This window comes from Otolemur garnettii, unplaced genomic scaffold, assembly GCF_000181295.1.
Source record: "Otolemur garnettii isolate 467f Iridium unplaced genomic scaffold, OtoGar3 scaffold00015, whole genome shotgun sequence".
Lineage (NCBI taxonomy): Eukaryota > Metazoa > Chordata > Mammalia > Primates > Galagidae > Otolemur > Otolemur garnettii.
This window is the reverse complement of record NW_003852410.1, coordinates 27,977,923-27,992,326: the sequence shown is the minus strand read 5'-3', so window position 1 is coordinate 27,992,326 and position 14,404 is coordinate 27,977,923. Positions and strand designations below refer to the sequence as shown.

Here is a 14,404-nt window from a genome sequence, read left to right as displayed (position 1 = left end):
TTTGATTTATTAGTGGGATTTTATGAGATACCTGGGAATGTGAACCCATTAAAAATATTAACTATAAGCATCTGGCTTTCATTGAATAAAGAATGGAAGCTACCACATGAAAGGGACTCTACACAAATGTGACACTCCTCTTCCATTGCTCCCAAAGCTTTCCTTTTTAAATGCCACTTCATCACAGGGTGCCGTCTGCAGTCCTAGTCTCATCTCTGTTACCTATTGTTATTTTCAAGAGCATATAAATGAGCAGGTAAATTCCTCTCCCCTGGAAATGCCTAGAAGGGTGGATTCCTCAATGCAATCATTTTTTCTGACCAGACTGGTTACAAAATAATATAAATTATTGAATAATAGAGCCAATAGTTTAAAAGCAGCATCTCTAGCCCGGCATTGTGGTGGGCACCTGTGCTCCCTGCTACTCACTCAGGAGGCTGAGGCAAGAGAATCACCTAAGCCGAAGAGCTGGAGGTTGCTGTGAGCTGTGATGCCACAGTTCTCTACTAAGGGCAACAAAGTGAGACTCTGTCTCAAAAATAAAAAATAAAAATTAAAAGCAGCTTCTCCAGATTTTCTTTGCTGCCATACCAAAAAATATGTTTTGAACCCCAAATGCTTCATAGGAGGAAATAATAAAAGGCAAGTGATAGTATTTTTTACTGAGTATCAATATAATGTGTTAAGGACAGTGGGCATAAAAATGAAAGAAAAATACTGAATCAAGAGCACTGAAAGGGTGAGGGCGAATTAACCATTTGGGCAGTACAAAAATACTGTAATGCATTTTAAGGAGGTGTGCGATGAGCCAGCCATCTAAGTATAGGGACACAGGTTTCCTAAATATGTACTCTTTGTTTCAAGGTGTTTTTTGCTTCTCTTATGTATAATGTAAATGAATTCAACTGTTTTCCTCATTGTATTATTATTGATTTGTACCAAGAACTTTCTTTTGAAAGTTCTTGAAAACAAGAACTTTCTTTTCCATCTCAGAGAGTTGGGAAGACTAAAACACAAGGAATCAGTGTGTTATAACCTTTGGATAGTGATATGTTCCTTCTAAGAACTGATAAGAAGGATAATTATTTTATTATTTGTACAATCATTTATCTCCCCCCATACTGTAATATCCATAAGAGCCAGATCAGTACCTGCTTGTCCATCATCACAGTTCCAGCATTAACAGTCTCTGCTGTATGAGTGGCAGGTGCTAAGTAAACATTTTTTGAATGAATGAATATTATTTTCTGAGGTCTTTTCTATTGGACCATTACCAAAGCAGGACTAAACGTCAAGTCACACTCCTGCACTATTGTTGAATTTCTGTTCACCTTTCAGGACCGCTCAAATGTCAACCCCTCTGGGATATCATTCTTCGCTCAGGCACAATTAATGTTTTGTACTTATCTCTCTGTGCTTGAGTACCAGCTTTTCTTTTGCCTTCTTCTTTTCATGCAGCCCCTCTTTCATGTAGAAAATCATCTTGTTCCTCATGAGGTTGACTCCCTTCCTAACAGGTCTCCGGGGTGGGTGGGTGGGTGGGTGGGTTCATGATCCAGATCTGGCTTCTCAGAGCACCCCATCCCTCTGGATATGGTTATTGGTTTAGCAATGGGCAGGTTATTCAGATTGAGCCAGAGTACCCTGTATAAAGTTTTTATAAACATTACTGGGAAAAAGCAATCTTTTTATTATAAGCAAGTTGGATGTGAGTCACAAGCTTCTGGTGTTCATATGACCCTCTCTGCAGAGAGGCTGCCTGAAAGACGCACAGAGACACAAAGCCCCTAATGGCATTTCTTGTGTTCCTGGATCCAGCCATGCCTGAACCAACATGCACTAATAAACTCTTTATCCTTCCCTTAATGCAGATTGAATTGAGTTTTTGTCACTTGCAAAAGGATCTCTTCATTTCCCTGTGCTATAGTCCACTGAACATGGGCTCCTGAGAATGTGGGTGATTCATTCCTGTATCACCATTGCTAAGCATAGGCCTTGTCCTCAGTAAAAAGCTTATTGAATAAATAAACCAGCACAATTCTAAAGCACGGACATTTCCACAGGTATAAGGGTCTGGGGTGGGGGGTAACATTGTCAACAGGAGCTATTTGGGGGGCTATAAATCTTTTGGATCAAAGTCTCATAGAAGAAGGAAGAGATTATGCAGACATTAGAAAACAGAGGCTCCAAGGTCAACTGAAAGAGAGGGAGTAGCATTCAGCCAGCCAAGGAAGCTCTTACAGCAGCTCAAGATGACACAGCAGGTGCTGTGCAGCCACAAAATGGATTTCATATGTCTGCATTCCCACAGTGGCTGGGCCTTAATCATCATGACAGTATTTCTGCAGCAAACGGAATGAAAAGTCCACATGCTTTGGAAATGTTAAATTGTTAATAAGCCCCTTACAGTTTTGTTTCTTCTTTGAACTCCATGAATGGCTTTTGGTCACAGAATAGGTAAATTAAACCATCTCAGTTTGAGCTAGTAATTGCGGGCCTCTCAAAGGCTGCCTAGAAGACAAGTTCTTACACCTGGGAGGAACAGATGGTACCAACTTTTGATTTTTTAGGTGTAAAGCTTGGACATACCTGCCCCCACCACCAAAAAATCAAGAAACCATGACTTGCCAACCTATTTAGAAGAAGAGGATTCTGTGATCCAAAATTGTGAAAATCTATACGAATACGAAGCTTAAAAATCATCCACACCTGGGTGTAAATCCCAGCCATTTCTTTCGGCTGGAAGACCTTGAACAGATAATGTCTAGGAGCCCTCACATTGTCATGTGTAAAATGGGACTACACCACCTCTGCACAGAAATTTTGTACAAATTGCTGATGTTAAGGAGCTAGTCAGAATGTAGTGCCTAGTAAGAACTTAATGTTCATCCTCATGATGTCAATAGTCCTGGTTATTATGATAATTTCAAGTATCCATGCCAAACTTGGCATTGCCAAATGCCTTACTAGGTATAAATTAACATCTCTAATGTATTTTTCTACTTGTCATCATTTCTTCACATGTCATTTGTCCAACCATCATGTCAAAGTCTTCCTTTGGTTCAGAGGTACTTATCCTTTGGGGGAGCCATGAACCCCCTTGAAAGTCTGGTAAAACCTAGGTGATGAGTCCCTCTTGAGCTTCTGTAGCACCCTACACAGAAATACCTGACCCCCACCCACCATCCCTGTAGCCTGCTGAGTTGTGATCACCCACTTTCTCGAGTCTCTGGGAGGAGATCAGGGACTATATCCGCCCAGATAACCATTTTCTTTCCCTTGTTTAGCTCTGTGCCTGCCAGAGAATAGGTGTTGAATATTCACTGAATGAATAAACAAAAATCATAAAACCTTCCTGTGATGCTTTAAAAATTCACCTATGCTAAAGCTTTGCATCTAATTTGGGGGTCTGCGTGAGGACTCCAAGTAAGAACCTCTGTTTTAGCTGCTCATTGCAAATGCAGTAGGGGGATTTTTAGACCAAAGAACGAAGGAGCTATACTACAGGCCAAAAGAATATGTGGCTCAAGTGGCTATCTCAAGAGGGGAAGGATAAAGTTGGTATTGGCCTTGCATTGTGTTAGTGATGAAGGGAAACTTTGTCCCTCATTTTACAAAGATGACAAGGAGAGCTGAGCCCTGTTCAAAATCACCTGGCTAGTGGCAAAGAGAATGCCTCTTTACCTCCTGGCTTTCAGACCAGGCTTATCAAAACAGAAACTTTCCCCTCTCCCTTTCCCCCAAATTTTCCTCTTCAAGCTCAGTCCTTGTAAAAATTCAATAACGATTTCCTTCCAAGCATGGCCATAGGATAATTAAAGGAAATACAGGATTTACATGACCGTGGTCAAATTAAGGGAAAGACCTTTACAAGAAAGAAAGAGTTAATTCAAATCTTTTTTTTTTTAAATTAAATCATAGCTGTGTACATTAATGCAATTATGGGGTACAATGTGCTGGTTTTACATACAATTTGAAATATTTTCATCAAACTGGTTAACATAGCCTTCACCTCATTTTCTTAGTTATTGTGTTAAGACATTTATATTCTTTTAAAACCTATAAAGTGAAGAGCTTGCCTTGTTGCTTCATTAGAAAGATGAAATCATTCTGTCTTTATTTTTTGTTAATGGTAGTTTAACTTTGGAAGGAGAAAGACCTGGTGTTGAGAGCTAGCCTAGTGAGGTCAGGGATTATCTTTTCCTCCTCACAGAGGCTCAGCACAGCCTTTAGCCCAAGTCTTCTCTGCACATGGCCAAGAGTGGCACATGGATGGCCCACACATTTCCCAACTCCATTTCACATTAACATGAACCTCTGGGCAGCTTTTTTCCATGGGACATGGTAGGAGAATCCGTTAATCTTACCACCACATATGCAGGATGTTTTGCAGAAGCTTGGACAGAGATTTGGGTTTTTTCAAACATAGGGGAAAAAACCCTACCCTTCTTGTCATGTCAGATGCTCCATCAGATAAATATCAAACATGGTTTTTATAGAAATATGATGTGATCTGAGAACATCTGCAATTCTCTAGAATATACTGTTGTCGGAACTGAACTTAAACTAAATAATACGCATCAGACTTCAAAGGTTTTGTGCTAAATCTTTTCATTATGCCACAAAGAACTCTTTCTGAAAAGGCATCAGGCTGAATTAAAAATGCGCCAGGGCAATAACATTACCACGACTCAAGCACAGACACACTCAGGTTATTGATAATGGCACATACTCCTGCATTCCTGTTTCAGAGGTGTAAATTATAGAGCAGATATGATGGGTCTTTTGCCATTGTTACTTTGATTCGCCACGGATGCCACAAATTCAAGACATCACTCGTTTTTATAATAGCAAGAGTAGCTGCAACCTAGCAACATCCCAGGCACTGTGGAGGGGGTGGGTCACATGCATGCCTCTCCTTTAATCCCCTGGAGGTCCCAGGAGACAGCAACTATTACCTTCAGTGTCATATATCCGACATTGAGGCCTAATGCCTGAGTGGATGGTTTGTGGAGTGCTGACTATGCATTAAGCACTCTGCTGTGCATTTTACTTATAATATCATACTTAATCTCACCAAACTCTTTTTTCTTTTCTTTCTTTTTTTTTTTTTTTAGAGACAGAGTCTTACTTTTTCACCCTTGGTAGAGTGCCACTGCATCACAGCTCACAGCAACCTCCAGCTCTTGGGCTTAATGGATTCTCTTGCCTCAGCCTCCTGAGTAGCTGTGACTACAGGCACCCACCACAGCACCCGGCTATTTTTTGTTGCAGTTTGGCTGGGGCTGTGTGCGAACCCACCACCCCCGGTATATGGGGCTGGCACCCTACTCAGTGAGCCACAGGCACCGCTCCAATCTCACCAAACTCTTGAGATCACTGTCATCATAACCCTCAATTTACTCCCAAAGAAAGTGAGATGAGTCTCAAACCTGGGCCTACATTACTCCAAAGTTTAATCACACTGTTCCATTTGACAGTATGAGGGAGGGCCATTTTTGGTTGAGTATAGACTCTGTAGTTAAACCTCCTGGACTCTACCCTTGCCAGCCGTATGGTCTTATATAAGCACTAGTTAGCCTTCTCATGGCCCATTTTCCTCATCTGTAAAATGTCACAGCAGTACTTAGCTCAGAGAGTTGAGAGAGTGAGATGCAAAGCATTTAGCAGTGTCTAGCACAGAATAAGGGCTCAGCATACTGTTAGTATTGTTAAAAATGGCATTGACCATAGCCCCTCTTGTTATTTTCATACAAAATAAGACTACATTCAGAAAGGATATGGGGATTAAAACAAAGCAAGGGATGAAGGGCCGATGTAATTGTGTGTTAACGATTAAGGTAAGAGATGCCCCACGAAGCAGAGCTACACTGACTGGAAGGGGGGCTGGGAGATAATGCCTCCTTTTTCACATTAGATGGGCTTGGATGACTGATTTTGGGAAGCCATATGCGGCTCAGTGTTAGCATAACATCAACAAGATTTTACTCTCTTTCATCTCTACAATAATCTGCACTGAGGCCCTTGCCTTGTCATTTTCATGCTGATCCTGAGAAAGACTCTGTGGCTTCAGGGATGAGGTGGAGACGGGGAGCACTACCTTCTGAGTTCCTCAGAGTACAGCATGCCCCTGAAGCAAGACAGTCACCCTGGTTAGCATTTAAGACAAAATTAGGTCTAGTTATTGAAACATGGATTGGGTTATGTCATATCTTTAATGTCCTCTAACTTGAGAATGAAATCGAAATCCTGTAGCATAGTTCTGCATGCTCTGGGCCACCTGATGTCTCTTTCCTCTCAGACCCATGTATGGGTCTCTAACAACCCAGACCCACCTTCTGTCCTTTGATCACATGAACTTCCTTCCATCTGCAGAGTCTTTACACCAGCTAGTCCTTTGCCTGTAATGTTGTTCCCAAGGTTTTTGGTAGCAGCCCTTTCTTCTGCTGGGTCTCAGCTCATGTGTTAATCTTCAAAGAGACCTATCTTGTGACCCCCTTAAACACTGCAGCTCTTTCTATCCAATGTTTTTCTTTTTCTTTATTAAATCATAGCTGTGTACATTAATGCAATCATGGGGTACAATGTGCTGGTTTTATATACAATCTGAAATATTTTCATCAAACTGGTTAACATAGCCTTCATGTCATTTTCTTAGTTATTGTGTTGAGACATTTATATTCTACATTTAGAAAGATTCACATGTGCCTTTCAATGTTTTTCTTTATAATATCCACTGTTAACTGAAGTTATCTTTTTTTAAATACATTTATTTATTCAAACTTTTAAAAAACTTTAAATACAGTGACAGAAGATAAATAATTGGGGTGTGGAGTGTGGAGAAATATGATCAACATATAAGACAAACCTACACTATTGGGTGGGGTATGGTGGCTCATGTCTGTAATCCCAGCACTCTGGGAGGCAGTTGTGGGAGGATGGCTTAAGCTTAGGAATTCCAAAACAGCCTGAGCAAGAGCAGACCCCTTCTGTACTCAAAATAGAAAAATTCAGAGCTGAAGAAGAACATTCTTCTTAGTAAAGTATCATAAGAATGGAAAAGCAAGTATCCAATGTACTCAATACTAACACGAAACCAATAAATAAACAACAACATCCCCATATAAATGAAAAACACAATTAAAATCAAGTTGGGGGAGGGAGCAGGGAAAGGAGTCAGGGAGAAGGGCGGGGGATAGGTAAGCTTTCACCTAATGGGCACAAGGTAAGGGTACACATCACACTTTCTGGGCAAATGGGTCAACCACAACTTGAACTTTATCTAACAAACAAGGCAACTTAATCATTTGTACCCTCCAGCAACTCAGGAGGCCAAAGCAGGAAGTTGGGTTAAGCCCTCGAGTTTGAGGTTGCTGTGAGGTCATTGTTGTGAGCTAGGCAAATGCCATGGCACTCTAGTCTGCAGCAACAGAGTAAAGTGTCTGTCTCAAAAAAAAAAAAAAATCTAAAACTGGTATCTTTCACAACAGATAAAAATTTGCATAATCTTCATATGGACAGCTTTAAGTTCCCGTCTCCTTTCAATGTCCCAGAAAGACCAAACCAACCCAGGGAAGGCAAGCCAGGCAAATGTCTGGGCCAAGTTGACTCCTCATTGGGTCAGGCACACTATATCTCTATGTGTTTTCTAAACTTATTTTCTTTAAAAATTTTTTAATTGATGTGTTGTATAACAGAGATACCTATTTGGAGGATACAGGTGATATTTTGATGCACGTGTAAAGATCAAATCAGGGTAATTGTAATATAAATCACCTTAAATATTAATCTTGTTTTTATTCTAGGAACTTTGGATTCTTTTCTATTAGTTATTTTGAAATGTACAATAATTATTGTTAACTATAGTCACTCTTTTGATCTATTGAACACTAGATCTTATTTTTTCTATCTAACTATATGTTGCTAGCCATTAATTAGCCTATTTTCACCACCTTTCCCTTCTACTCTTCCTCTGGTAACCACCAATCTGCCTGATGTTTATGAGATCCACTTCTTTAGCTTCCACATAAAAGTGAAAACAGGCCATATTTGTCTTTCTGTGCTGGGCTTATTTTGTGTAACATGATGACCTCCAGTTCTATCCATGTTGCTATAAACAATAGTATTTTATGGTTTGATGACTGAATAATATTTTAGTGTATGTACATACCACATTTTCTTTATCCATCCATTGGTTGACACTTAGTCCTAACCCCATTTTGCCTTGAAATGATGAAAAACCTGGCTGACATCTTCTCAGCCCCCCTTACAGACAGGTGGGGCCATGTGGATGACTTTTGGGTCAGTCAGTGGGAGCAGAAGTGCTGTTTGCCAGTTCTTGACACTACTACTTTAATGCACCCCACCCCATGGTAGCTGAATTTAGATAGTTCAGTAGAGGACTCCAAGGCCTGATATTCCCACCCAACTTGCCTTAAACTGCAATCAGAGTGGGAAATACACCTTTTTTGGTGTTAAGCTACCCAGATTTTGGAGCTATTCTTATTGCAACAATAAATCATCCTGTGATCAGGCACGGTGACTCACACTTATAATTCCAGCAGTCTTGCAGGCCAGGGTGGGTGGACTGCCTGAGCAAGAACGAGATTCCACCTCTGCCAAAAATAGAAAAAAATAATCAGGTGTCATGGCAGGTTCCTGCAGTCCCAGCCACACAGGAGTCTGAGGCAGGAAGATCCTTTGAGTCCAAGAGTTTGAGGTTGCTGTGAGCCACAATGCCACGGCACTCTTAAGAGGGTGACAAGGTGAGACCCTATCTTAAAATAAATAAACAAATCAATAAACAAACCCTCCTGTAAATTCTGATAAATAAATTATTTATTAAATCTTATGATGTTCTAAGACAGAAACAAATAAAAATGGATGTTACTTTGTCTTTTGTTTCTTTCTAGCCGTGTTTTTCTTTTCTTTACTTATTTATTTATTTATTTTGAGACAGAGTCTCACCCCATCACCCCGGGTGGAGGGCCACAGCAACCTCAAACTCTTGAGCTGAAGAACATCACAGCCCACAGCAACCTCAAACTCTTGAGCTGAAGAGATCCTCCTGCCTCAGACCCCACTCAGCCAGGACCACAAGCACCTGGCACAAACCCCCAACTATTTTCTCTATTCTCAGCAGAGATGGGGTCTCTCTATTACTCAGGCTGGTCCCAAACTATTAAGCTCAAGCCATCCACCCACCTTGGCCTCCAAAATGCTAGGATTGCAGGCGTGAGCCACAGCACCCAGCTGGACATTTCCTCTTTCGTTTCTCTTAAACTACTGCTTGTTCTTTAGGAGGCCAGCTGCTTCATCATGAGGACATTTAAGCAGTCCTGTGGAGATGCCTACATGGCAAGAAACTGAGACCTTCTGCCAGTCACTACCAACTTGCCAGCCATGTGAGTGAGCTACCTGGGAAGCACATTCAATGACAAAAACCTGGCTGACATCTTTTTTCTTCCTTTTTTAAAGAAAGGGTCTCAAGCCATCACTCAGGCTGAAGCATGGTGGTATAATCCTAGCTCACTGCAGTCTTGAATCTCTGGGCTTAAACCATCCTCCCACCTTAGCCTCCCTCAGCTGGGATTACCAGCACCTGCGACCCAACTCCTGACTGCAACCACCTGGGGGACCCAGAGCCAGAAATGCGAAGGTAAGTTACTCCTAAATTCCTGACCCACAGAAACTGTGAGAGATAATAAATACTTATTGTTATTTTAAGTTTTGGTGTTACTTGTGAACATTTCAAGACTCTTAATGGCATTGACTCTTCAGTAAGTCAGCATTGTTTGTTCTTGAAACAGTACACATAAAGAAACATTCTATTCATCTCCAAGTCACAGAAGAGCTGAATCAACCCTGCGGCTAAAAGGATATGGGGTAGAATCATTTAGTAATGGCAATTGGAGAATAAGTCTGATTTTGACATATACTCGAAATCTTTAAATAGGGTGGAAGACTTAGAATTACACAGTGGAGCACCAGTGCACACAGCATTATCCACAGAGGTGGGTATCTTTCCCAGGTGGGTAGTTGACTCTAGCAGTGCTGATGCTCTGAGACTCATGATCTGGACAATCACACCATTGTCAATGAAGTCCCTGAGTCCTTGCCATTTTTGTTGATCCATGTGCTGCACTACATAAATAACCAGAGTCACACAAGGATGGTTCAAAAATTCTCTAATAGCCTTGGAGCATTCCTAACAGGGACTCCAAGACAAGAACAGCTGATGGGAGCATCAGAATGTCTTTCTGAAGTAAATTTCTCTATAAAATTTACTTCAACATGATTGGTAGTATTTGGGGCTGTGTTTCTCCAGACCTTGTGGCTTGTGCCCCACTTGATTTCATACAGAAGAAAGGCCTCTTTGTGAAGTTGTCTGGGGTCAAAGAAGACTTCAAATTCTCAGGGCTCAATTCTTCTCCTTTGTCAGAAGTCATGGCACTTTTGAAATCATCTTATTTATTTATGAACTTATTATCGACTTCTACCCCAGAATGGAAACTTCCACAATGAAATATAAGTAAGGAGAGGTGTCTGACACCCAGAAAATGTTCAATAAGTATCTATGGAATGGATGAATGAAAGACAAACAGGGCTAGGTGCAGCAGCTTACATCTGTAATCTTAACACTTAGCACTAAGATGAGGCAAGAGGATCACTTGAGGCCAGGAGTTCAAGACCAGCCTGTGCAAGAGCAAAACACTATTTCTACAAATAACAGAAATTAGCTGGGCATGGTGGCGTGCATCTGGAGTCCCAGCTACTCAGGAGACTGAGGCAGGAAGAGTGCTTGAGCCCAGGACTTTGAGATTGTAGTGAGCTATAATGATGCCACTATAAGAAAGAAAGAAAGAAGGAAGAAAAGAAGAGAAGGGAAAACAAAAAGAAGGTGAGAGGAGAGGAGAGGAAAGGTAAGGGAGGGAGGGGGAACCGGAGAGGGGAGGAGAGTGAACTAGCATTCAGAAGCTGTGACTTCTCATTCTAATTTTACTCTTCACCACCTCTGTGTCCTAATTTAGTCACTTCCTTAGTCTGAGTCTTGGTTTTTTGTCTGCTAAAATAGAACCGATAATCCTCATCCTCCCTCTCTTAAAGAATTACTTTGATGAACAAATGAGGTTCCTACATGTGTCTGGGAAAATACTTTATAGCTGTGAACGATCACCAGGGGTATAAATGAGCTTTCCATTCTTCTGTCAGTTCATATTGGGTGGGTTTTCCTGACATGCAGTCCTGAGATGGATTCAAAATGGTATTGTTCCTCTCAGGGAGAAAAGGGCTGCAATCCCTTAACCATGTCTGATTTAAGACAGGGGATTATGGACGTGTCACATATTTGCTATTTATGCCCCACCAAATGTCAATATTATCAGAAGGCAAAAATCAATAATTTACAAACAGCTTCCTCAAGATTTTAACTGTAGCACTTTTGGAAAGTGGGATTTGATATTTTATTCTCCTTCTGCACAGTTTAAATGTATTGCACTGACTGTATTACTTCTATGCTAAAAATTAATTATAAAATGTCTTCACAGATTCCATCATGTATTTAATACCATTGAAAGTTTTTTTTTTTTTTTTTCTGGCTGGAACCACGGAGGATGTTGAAGAGAAGAAAAAGAAGGTTCCTGCTGTGCCAGAAACCCTTAAGAAAAAGCGAAAGAATTTCGCAGAGCTGAAGATCAAGTGTCTGAGAAAGAAATGTGCCCAAAAGATGCTTCGAAAGGCAAGGAGGAAGCTTATCTATGACAAAGCTAAGCATTATCATAAAGAATACAGGCAGATGTACAGAACTGAGATTTGGATGGCTGGGATGGCAGGAAAAGCCGGCAACTTCTATGTACCTGCAGAACCCAAACTGACATTTGTCATCAGGATCAGAGGTATCAATGGTGTGAGTCCAAAGGTCCGAAAGGTGTTGCAGCTTCTTCGCCTTCGCCAGATCTTCAATGGAACTTTTGTTCAGCTCAACAAGGCTTCCATTAACATGCTGAGGACTGTAGGACCGTATATTGCAAGGGGGTACCCAAATCTGAAGTCAGTAAATGAGCTAATCTACAAGCGTGGTTATGGCAAAATCAGTAAGAACGAATTGCATTGACTGACAACAGTTTGATTGCATGATCTCTTGGTAAATATGGCATCATCTGCATGGAGGATCTGATTCATGAGATCTATACTGTTGGAAAACGCTTCAAAGAAGCAAATAACTTCTTGTGGCCCTTCAAGTTATCATCTCCACGGGGGGAATGAAGAAAAAGACAACCCACTTTGTAGAAAGTGGAGATGCTGGTAACAGGGAAGACTGAATCAATAGGCTTATTAGAAGAATGGACTAAGGTGTCTGCCCTGATTGTTTTTGTAATCTAGTCAGTTAATAAACAATGACTGCTTTCAAATTGAAAAAAAAAAAAAAAAACCATTGAAAAATTCTAACACTACTTTTGGAAACCATCAAAAAAGAAAAGTGTAAGAGACAGAGCATGCAGAGAAGTTTCCCATGTATAATTTAATATCATAACTCACAGTCTTCTTTTGCTCTTACAAATTTTATGTATAGAAAACAGCAAATGCATTTAGGGAAAGTACAGTATGATTTGGCCTTCCTTTTGGATGAACCAAATACATGTCGGAAACCTGGTTCAGGGTTTCTCTTTTGTAATGCACAGTAACCAACCATGGCTCTCTCTTTGATGCTGTTAGTACATAATTTTCAAGGCTTTAAGACAGATTTTAACTCATTTAATAATTAGGTCAATAAAAACCATTATTGCTGAGAGTGCCATTAAAAGTCCATAATGTTACCTTAATGGGGGAAAAACTAATATAGTTCTGCTGGAATTTTTCCACGAAATTAATATTATAGCATTTTAGTGGGTGTCTTAAATAGCTTAAATAGACGTTTTTATTAACAGAACTAATCATGGAATTAAAACAAATGAAAATCATTACATGTGCTATGATGAAGTATCCATGTTCACAGGATTTTATCAGCCTCGTTCCTGTGAAGGAACCAAACATTTACTACCACAAGAACAGTGTATTAAACTTGCCTGGATCATCACTCACAGTCCCCTGAGAGGCTGCCAATTTGAGTGCTGGTGATTTCTCCTTGAACATCTTGGCTCTATTTCTCAGAGTCACTTTACCAGGAAATATTCCAGCACCACAACCTACCATATAAAAATCCTCCTCTTAGTCCCTTGTGTGGTTGGTAGTTTAAACCTAGAACATCTGACACGGTGCAGAAAAGACCCAGGACACAGCAGGGATTATGTCTCCATGGCCAAGAAATGTTTTATCGTCTCTCTTTCCTTAGCTTAATCAGTAAGGGCAGAGATTAAGGGGAACAAAAGTCCAGTCTGGGACAGTGCCATGTGGTTTATACAGGTGCATCATAGCTACCTGGGTACTAGCAACTATTTTCATAATCAAACATGCCTTGCCATGGTTGACAAGGATTCAGTGGTGATCTATATTGACCAAAGAGCAATATATAAATTGTGTATCTAGCATTTATATGGTGACAGAACATTTGCTAATATACACAAAGGGATAGGGGCTAGAACCTCTGAAGGTGTACAGATAGCATGAGCTTTAGGGCTGGAAAGACCTGCATTAGATTTTGATTCCTTATCTCCTAACAGGGCAAGTTAGTTCACTCGTCTATTTTTCAGTTTCAGCATTGGGAAAACAGGAAATCACAGTCCATGTTAGTTGGGAGGTTTGAAAGAGGTTCCAGACGAAATATACTTATCATTTGGACCAGCAGGGTAAAGACTGTTCTTCAGAGGAAAGAGAATCCTCTTAGTGGGCATTTGGCAGACTCAGGCCTTATTTCCCAGGACACATTTAAAGTCCAAGTGGGAGGGCAGCCTTTGCTAAGCTCCAGCCACACTGGTGTGCTGTGACCAGGCGTGTGCACGGCCAGTCATGCTGAATCTGAGAAAACAAAGGGAAACCACACATCTCCACTTACCCCTCCATGTCCCTCCCGGGAAGATGCAAACAGGATTAGAGACACTAGGAAATCCACTTAAATATTTTTTATGTAACACAGTTATGAACAACAGTTGTTAGAAAATCTCATTCTTCGTATAAAAAACATCATTTGAAGGCATATAGAGACTGATATGTGCAGTATTTGCAACCAGTCAGCATTTTGGGTCACTGTGTGGGTCTTGGGAACAGTGATGCATAGTGAAAATGAAGGTCTCATTCGACCTCCTTGTGTTCTATCAAGACTCAGGGCCTGGCTGGGCACAGTGGCTCACACCTGGAATCCTAGCACTCTGAGAGGTCAAGGTGGGAGGATCACTTGAACTCAGGAGCTCCAGACCAGCCTGAGCAAGTGAAAGACCCTATCTCTACTGAAAATAAAAAGAAAACAATT

The 14,404-nt window shown here is 40.8% G+C and overlaps 2 pseudogenes; one reads left to right on the top strand and one right to left on the bottom strand.

The window, feature by feature from the left end:
- Positions 1-9,891: 9,891 nt before the first annotated feature.
- Positions 9,892-11,238, bottom strand: LOC111723732 (annotated as a pseudogene).
- Positions 11,239-11,554: 316 nt separating this feature from the next.
- On the top strand, positions 11,555-12,350 carry LOC100963703 (annotated as a pseudogene).
- The last annotated feature ends 2,054 nt before the right edge of the window (positions 12,351-14,404 follow it).